The following is a 9,523-nucleotide window of genomic DNA, read 5'->3' on the forward strand; positions in this document are numbered from 1 at the left end:
ACCTACAAAGGTACATAAAACCAAAATAATTTTAGGAATCTCCTGTTCAAGTTCTTGAAGAGGACCATTAGCCAAACCAGGCATACTGCCAGAACCTCCGCTTCCCCTTGAACGTTACTTAGAACTCTGACAGAGACCATTTGATAAGTACCTATTTATTTCCTTCCTAAATCAACAACTGGTGCAGCTCCATATTTGTTCTGTATTTTTTTCACCTCAGATACCACCACCAGTGAGCTTGTTCCATGAATAGTAGCATAGATGCTTGCAAAGATTGTTCTCCATGTAGCACACTCCTCTACGGGTATTTTCCATACCAAGCAGAACACACTTAGTTAACATTTATATTTATCTTGGAGTGTTGTATGTAGGCAAATGGTTCCAAATAATTAGTTTTGCAAGTAATCTAAAAAGAATTGGGCCTCCTTTAATGGTACCTTTGCCCATAATCACATTGATAGTCTGTGAACTAATTGCTAGCACTGCAGGATATGTTGCACAGGACTTGGAACTAATGCTCCTGTCCTTCTGTAAAATATATTGGCGAAGTTGTCTACATATAGCCACAAATTGATATAGTAGCTGGCACAATTCTGGAGTTTTCAGATTAGCTATATCTGTATGTGGAGTATAACCAGCCAAAACAGGCCACTTAGCCAATGAATAACTCAAAGGATGCATTCTGACATTCTGCATTATATGTGGTAAATAATCACCAAACCAAACTCAGTATTCCTGATATCCCAATTGGATGTCTAGGTAATGATGAGGTTTATATTCCACAGGTTTAGCTGCAGGTTTGTACGTTTGAAAGTGCTTAGAGTTTGCAAATACAGGTTTAAACTCCATCCATGCCAAAATATTTTAAAGAGCTATGCAACATGTGCATTTATGACAAACATTACTTTCTCTTAACCCCCAGCCACAGGTCAGCGAAGCCCCATAGATGTTGTGTTAATGGTGCCCTTGCTCTTATCATAAAGGTTACTCCCATAGAAAAACAAATTAAAAAACCAGATTCAAAATCAAAATGGAAATACCTTTTACTAGTCAAGGGCCTAGCAAACCCACAGCAGAGAGGTATTAGACCTGTCAGCCATAGGGTGATTTTCTCCCAAACCTTTTGACTTTCCCCTCCTGTTTTGCTGATTTAGTTTTTGTTGGCTTTAGAAGTCTGTGCAGTTAACCACTGCTACCCAGTGCTAAAGTATGTGTGCTCACTCCCTAAAATATGGCAATATTGGCTTAAACCTGATTGGCATATTTACCGTACTTATAAGTCCCTAGTAAAGTGGTATACCATAAATCCAAGGCTGGTAAACTTAATGCTAGTAGTGGGCCTGCAGCACTTTTGTGCCACCCACTTAAGTTGTCCCTTAAAACATATCTCCAGCCTGTCGTTGCAGCTTGTATGCAGTTTTAAACTTCCAATTCGACCTCTCAGAACAATCCCCTTGCCAAGCCTAAAACCCCTGTTTTATTACATATATCAGCCTAAACGTAGGCCTTGGACAGCCATACGGCAGAGCGCATTGCAATAAAAAAGTTGGAGCTGGGCCATAGGATAATATTGGGTTACCTTATCACATTTGATAAGTGTCTGGGAGCAGGTAGCTATATCATGTTTGGTACCCAGAGAATTTAGATTTATATTTTTCATTAATGGTAAAGTCAGATTTTAAGTCACAATTTTAAAAATCCCACTTTCCGAAAGATGGAATTTTCTTGTCCTACCCATTTGGTGTCTGCAGCCTGTTTCCGGGGTCACATGACTAGGAGTAATTGGCAGTTGGCCTTTGTGTATTCCTCCCAGACAGCCACACAATTGAGGGACTGGGTGTTGTAAGGATGGGCCACTCAAGACAAGTGGGCGGGCAGAGTTGTGCACAGCCCTAAGTGCACTTCAAAGGCACTGCCTCAGCTAAGACACAAAGAACCTCACATTAGCCTATTGTGATTGTAGACAAACTGGGACCAGGGTAGGGAGGCAAGAAATTCCAGACATCTCTGTGTGGGAAAACTCCAGAAGATTCGTCCACTTCAAAGCTGGCATGAGGTATAGAAATAGGACTTACAAACCCACTTCTGGACCTTTGAAAGGTCTCTCAGAGGTATTCCCTACTGACTGTGGCTGCTGTGTACTTCACAGGACAGCCCTTAAGCCGCAAGAGGGCTGCCCTGCTGGTTGAACCCTGCTCTGTGCCCGTAGAGAACTGCCCTGCTCCTTGAGACCTCCTTTCCTGCTTGAACCCAGGATTTCCAGAGTGACTCCAAGGGCTAGTTGGCTGGCGTCCTGATCAGAACTTAAGGGACAGAATAGGCTCACAAATTAAATCTTGAACCTGCACCTGGACCCAGCCTGAGTGAGCCCTGACCCTCCAAGCGGTGCTCCTTCAATCCTGGAACCTAGGAAGTGGTGGTGGAGCCCTCGTTGGCTAAAGCCTGCATCTTTTTCACGTTGAAGACTTTTAATTTCCATAAAAGAGACTAAGTCCAGACGTAAAAATCTTTACCAAAACTTTGTACAGTGGATACACGACAACAATGCTTCACCCTCAGTTGCCCTCTGCCACCTTGCCCACTGAATTTTACCTTTTCAGACACTTTAACCTTTCTTCAAAGTCCAAAGATAAGCGGAGACCAGAACTAATCCACTGCATGTATCTGACCAGTGCTCCATCGTTGTTGGCCATAACCTTTGACTTTGCTTCAGTCTCGCATGACTAGATGTCCGCGGGTGGCGCTTTGGTCTTTTAGGTGCTATTTTCCACTTTAATTGTTTTACATTCAGAACTCCAGTTCTACTGATTGGATTTTTGTTGTTTTGATGTCAAATTATTTATTAAAATTTACTCTATTTTTCTAAATTAGTGTGGGACTTTTTTGTGTTGTGTTTTCACTTTATTGCTGCATAAATACTTTTCACATTGCCTCTAATTTAAGCCAGACTGCTTTTGTGCACAAAATAATTTAGTGACTTTTTGTGGTTCACCCAGGCAAGGTTTGTGAATGTTGCTTGAGTAGGGTTTCACCCCCCTCAATCAACATCCCCATTCCTCACAAGAGGGATTCCTTTTCTGAACTGAGGGAGAAATCAAATACAACAGAAGTCTCTACTATTAGTAATATTGGTAAAGTCTTGTGTGTGTCAATCGTGATTATGTAAAGTTTGGCCCTGCTGCTGTGACGCACTGATGCATTTTTGTAATTCGATTTAAATATGGCCAGGAGTTTGAATTTTTTAAACCCTTTGTAATTAGACTCTCAATGCCGAACTAGGGGGTAGAGCCAGGAAGCCTAGCTGACTGTAACCCATGAACCATTTAAGCATTATATAAGGATGGTGTGTTCTGGAAACTAGTCAGCCCTGTGAGACTTCACTGAATTATTTGTTGTTATTAGGTTTCAACCTGGCTTTCTCCATGAATAAACACACTATAAGAAGGCACACTATGTATTTGTTTTATGATTTATTAAAAAAAAAAAGCATCTTATTCTTGCGCACAAAATGTGTCCATTTGTATCTATAAAAATGAACAAAACAGTGACAGTGAAAATAATTAATAAACAGTATATTAAAAAGAATTACAGCATTGTAACAGTGATTCAATATTCAGAAGTGTCTTGCATGAAAAGATGAAGTATATCTCTATCGTCCAACGATACCCTTCTTGCCACTAGCTAAGCTGTCTGAACATCAAAAGGGGCCTGTTATAGTTTCTAAGGTGGCCTCCTGTCCACATACCTTAATGGAACAATAGAACTCTCAAGACTGTGACCCGCAGATTGTAGGGATTTTTTCGTTTTGTTGTGATCTATTGAAAAATTGTACAGGATACAGTTGTGCTATTGGCATGGACTGCAGGGGGATTGTTCAGAAAACACACTTTTGGCAACAAAAATCATTTTTATTGACAATGTTTTGGCTTTTTTAATGCTAAGGCATTAAGCACTTTAGTCTTAGAAGTTTTTGACCTTGTTCAGCACGCTCTCCTGTCTCCGTTATAAGTGTCAGAGAGAGCGTGCTTAAAAGGTTGATGGTCTAGTCGCTGACTAGAGTTTTCAGGCTCCCTTTATATTCAGACCTGCTGTGTGGATGTGTGCAGCAGGTGTGCCACAAGCAAGACAAAGGCATCCAAAGGCAATCCTGTCCATGCCCGTCCACGTTCTAACCACAGCCAGTGCCACCCACGCTTCTGAGAAGAGGTCTAGCTTAAAGGTAGTTTCCTATGCCTTCTCAAAGGTGATTACTCTGGGTCAATTTAAGTCCAAATCTACAAAATTGGATGAAGAGGGCACTGACTGCCCGCGTATCTGCTCCTCATGTTCATGGATAAGTCTCAAACAGGAGGCAGACATTATTGGTACTGGTAGGAAGGATTTAGAAACTGTTTTTACCCATCTAATTAATGTGCGCTCCCGCCCTGAACATGCATAGGATATATTAATAAGTGACCTTAAGCCCAATATGCTCTTTTTTAGAGAAACTTGACTGTCTTTCTCTATTAATTCATATATTGCATTAGCGGTTCCCGATAATCGTGTTATTATGCAACAAGACAGGTCAGGGCAGGGAAGTGGGGGAGTGACCATTAATTTTAATCCACCTACAAATACAGTACCTTCCATTTTTAGAAGCTTTGTCAGGCAGAAGGTATGGAGTTCTCTTTTAGAATCCCATCTAAATTCTGTGAGGATTTGGGTGTATTATATTATATGTCTTTGGGGTCTTATGTAATGCACACAAAAAAACTATCTGGGGTCCAGCCAGGCTCGTTTGTTTCACCTTAGCTCAACCCTGGGTAGCTATGGCTTTGGGCAGCAAGCAGCCGCGGCCGTTGCAGGCTAGAGCGGTGGGGCCGGGTGGGGGGATTTTAAGAGACGATCACAAGGGAAAATTAAATTGATAAATAATCTTCCCTCGTGGTCGTCTCTCTCGAAATTCCCCCCCTCCAGGCTCCACCGCCCCACCGCTCTTACCTGCATCGGCTGCGGCTGGCAGCAAGGCTTGACAGAGGAACTTAGTGTAAAGCATTTAACAGCACCAAACAATGAAATAAGTAAGTCACACCCCAAGAAAGAGACACAACAACAACTCATAAAAATAGAGCATGTTTGAATGAATTTTTAGAGACCTTGATGATCACAATCCACTGCAGGGTTCCAGAGATACAGGTTTTTGAAGATATAAATACTTTTAAATGCAACCGCAAACAAGCATTGTTCAACAAAAACTTTGTAAATGTTTGAAACGTTTGAACAAGTTAGTTCAGCAATTCCGGCCCAGCTTAGGTGTCCAAGGTAGAGGTCTAGGAGGCCAGAGACAATACTTCAGACAGTTACCTGGCCACCACAGCAATTTTTAAGGCAAATTTCAGACTTTACAGGCTGACAGCCATAGACTATAACAAAGTAGTCCTGATGCTGAGGATACAGGCAAAGGATTCTCAAAGGATAACTGATTGAACTGCAGTTGACAGGGGTGTCTTTGTAGTGGTCCCTCAGCCCACGGGTGATGAGGAGTGACATTGGCCACAGACATTGGGGTCCCTTGAAGGCCTCTACATTGCAGTAGCGGGCCAGCTGATGCTGGGTTCCTGCTCTCCTTGCACCAGAGTTGGGGTAGAGCCTTAGGTGGGGGCTAATGTCTCTTGAGTACAATGAATTCAGACTCTGACAGCCCTCTGGGGCCCGGCAGACATGGGTGCAACTATTGGCTATCTCAGAATTTTCCTTTTGTGTGCCCGGCGTCTGGTAGTGAACACAAGGAGATGATGGACGGAGTGCTGAACATTGCATACACTCACCCCCAGTCACAGATCTGGGTTGAATCCATCATCGTTCTTTAGCTCACTTTGCCACCCCAATTCAGACACAGCTATATGCAAATCAGTCTTGACCCTGTGCCTCATGGGAACAGTCCAGCCCGAACTGCCAAGCCATGTCTTCCCTGAACCAGAAACAAGCATCCAGGGACCGTTTCGGGCAAACAGCCCTCATCAGCCTGGCTAGCTTGAATCCAGTGGCAAAGTGAGCAAGGGACCCACTTCTAGGCATACCCTGCCAACTTAGGGTGAACAAAGCAAACACAAGGAGATGATGGACAGAGTGCTGAACATTGCAAACACTCACCCCCAGTCACAGATCTGGGTTGAATCCATCATCGTTCTTTAGCTCACTTTGCCACCCCAGTTCAGACACAGCGATATGCAAATCAGTCTTGACCCTGTGCCTCATGGGAACAGTCCAGCCTGAACTGCCAAGCTATGTCTTCCCTGGACCGGACACAAGCATCCTGGGACCGGTTTCGGGCTAGCAGCCCTCATCAGCCAGGCTAGCTTGAATCCAGTGGCAAAGTGAGCAAGGGACCCACGTCTGGGCATTCCCTGCCAACTTAGAGTGAACAAAGCAAACACAAGGAGATGATGGACGGAGTGCTTTACGTTGCAAATACTCATCCTCAGTCACAGATCTGGGTTGAATCCATCATCCTTCTTTAGCTCACTGTGCCACCCCAGTTCAGACACAGCTATATGCAAATCAGTCTTGACCCTGTGCCTCATGGGAACAGTCCAGCCCGAACTGCCAAGCCATGTCGTTCATGGACCGGAAACAAGCATCCTGGGACCGGTTTCGGGCTAACAGCCCTCATCAGCCAGGTTAGCTTGAATCCAGTGGCAAAGTGAGCAAGGGACCCACGTCTGGGCATACCCTGCCAACTTAGGGCAAACAAAGCAAACACAAGGAGATGATGGACGGAGTGCTGAACATTGCAAACACTCACCCCCGTTCACAGATCTGGGTTGAATCCATCATCGTTCTTTAGCTCACTTTGCCAGTAGTGGCAAAACATCTGTGGTGGCTACCAACTTATCAGTTTGAGCTTCTTAAGCTCTTGTGTCCCTGGAACTGGTTGCAGGGGATCAGCCATGTGATCCTTGGAATCAATGCTTCGATATGGAGCTGGTAATCAACCTTTCCATTAGGTCAGGAGCTGTAGGCACAGTCCGAAATTTACTAGCCCACAGTGCAGCAGGCGCTGTCCTTCTAACTGTGCAATCTTTTTTTGTGCAGTGTCTGGGCAGCAGGGCAGTCCTTCACTGATCCTTTCTTTAAATCTAACGTAATATGGCAAAAAGGGTGTCAGGGATGCCATATTTATCCCAGGAAAGTGCCCTGAGGGGACCACACAGTCACTAGCCAATGGGCTAATGAGTCCCCTCCATCTGGTGATGTGTTTCCTGCAATGTGTGGAATTTGGCTATCCCAGAGTGCACTATTCTAGCCACTCTCAGAATGTCAGGACCCTTCCCTACTCGACAGGAACTCGGTAGCCCACCCTAGTGGTGTGGCTACCTGTGGGTTATACACCCATGGGAAAACCGGGTTGTGGACAGGTTTTCCCTCACTGTCCTTGTCTCCAACTTTTTCTTCAGGAACAAAAGGCATGCAGCTTGGGAGTGTTGTTACAGGCGGCCCCTACAAAGGTGGCTTCTCCTTTGAAGCTCGCCTTTTGGATTAACACACCGGGTGGCCTTCCTGGGTGACAAGGTAATACCTCACTCTGCGACAACTGCCTTTTGTAGCCTGGGAGTTGTTCACATGTCTCCCCAGATGGGCAGACATTTGTCTGTGTGGTAAGGCCTTTGTGAGGACACTGGAGTAGCTGCACACAGAGTGGCAACATTATAAAAGTTGCTTAACTTTAAAAGCGACTGAAAACTCAACTTGGCCATCAAGTCAGATTTAATGCTATGATTAATTTGATACCTTACAGTACCCAGTTAGGTAGTCCCATTCAGAAGTTAGCCATGCTGGGATGACAGCCGGTAACCCTATGTTAGCCAATGGGGCTACTAACTTTTCCCCAGCAAAATGACAATTTCGAAATGTTGCAGTTAAGACATATGAACAAAATATATGTCTTACTTAACAATGTATAGCACCCTGCCGTAGGGCTTCATAGACCTTGCTTAAGGGAGACTTACATATAAGATGAAGAGAGTGGTGGCTTTTCTATTGGCTTTTATGGCAAAGTCTGGCTAGCAGTGAACACACTGCTCTTTCAGTCTGCAGTGGCAGGCTGGGAGCCATTTTGTCCTTTGTCAAACTCAGAGTGGCACAACCAGTGCTGCAGCTCTGTTGGAACACTCTGTCTTACATGCCCTGGGTACCATATACTAGGGACTTACAAGTAAGTCAATACTTTCCAATTGGACATATCCAATTTGACATACACTTTGTAAGGGATAAGAACACTGGCACCGAGGTCTGGTTAGCAGGCCTCAGTCACCGGCGTAGCTAGAGCTTTTGGCGCCCGGGGCTATCCCTCAGATTGCCGCCCCTGAGGTTAAGTTTCGGACTCGGATTTCGAATCTCACCTCACTGTCAAATTTCGGGCACAAATGCTTCTCACATGTATCATTGGAATGCTAGTTTTACATTGGTCTATTAACTAGTGCAAGTAAGTGTTAACTATCTGAACTTGCAGTTGTAGAGGGCTGCGCACAGCACCTCGGGGCCACTCGCTTAAATATACTGGTTTGATTTTTTTATATACTTTCAAACATATTTATCATCCTGCCTGACTGTGACCGCTATGGGTCTCACAGGCTTTCCCGAGGCTTGCCCAGCAATCATGCTATTACGCACCTGCTCACTGTGGTGGCCGGAGTCCGTGAGTCAGCTGACTCTAATGAATTTATGGTATAGGCCTGAGGCAATTGAGATTTGAGTTAGGGCCTCTCACACCCTGTTATAGTCTGGGCCCAGGTCCCATGTGGGACAGAGACAGCATCATGGAGTTTAGTGATTCTTCTCTCCTGGTTTATTATTTGAGCTCTCTCCAAACAGCCGCAATGCCACATGTTCACAGACAGGTACTCTAATCAGCTTACGTTGTGACTGTCACTCGAGACAGACTACTTTTGCACTTACCTGTGTGAATCTGGATCTGAAGGTGGGGTGTTGGATTTAGGGGTCTTTCGACACCTGCTGTGCTGCAGGCTTTAAACAGCAATGCAGGGTGGACTGAATACCCGACTGAAGACCAAGCTGCTAATGAGCCATGGACAGACAAAGTGTCGTCTGGTGTATTTATACTTGGTGTGTAACTTGTCACTCGCTGTGCGACACTAGCAATATTTATGCCAGGACATCAAGGCAGGCTCTGGCGATGCTCATGCCACTACAACTCTGAATGCCTCATGTGCACCCAGCAATACCCCTTCTACATTAGTGGGGTCCAGTAAAGATTTGTGTTCTCTATCAAACTGTTGTCTTGTATTGTCAGTGGCTCCTATTGCACAGCTTTTCTCCAGCGGTTCTACAGCCTAACCACAGGTACTTGCTCTTTTTGGTGTTAATTCTTAGCGGAGCCATGTGACCTGCTTTCGAGAGGTCCATAGCTGTCATTTTAATTATAGTCAGCTGCAGCAGGCGTTTGCAGCAGTTTTAGATCTTCTAAGAGTTTTTCGTTGCTCAAATGGGTCTAATTTCTGATATTTCTGTTTCCTCATCTTCA

The sequence above is a fragment of the Triturus cristatus genome, chromosome 3_1 (assembly GCF_964204655.1).
Source record: "Triturus cristatus chromosome 3_1, aTriCri1.1, whole genome shotgun sequence".
Classification (NCBI taxonomy): domain Eukaryota; kingdom Metazoa; phylum Chordata; class Amphibia; order Caudata; family Salamandridae; genus Triturus; species Triturus cristatus.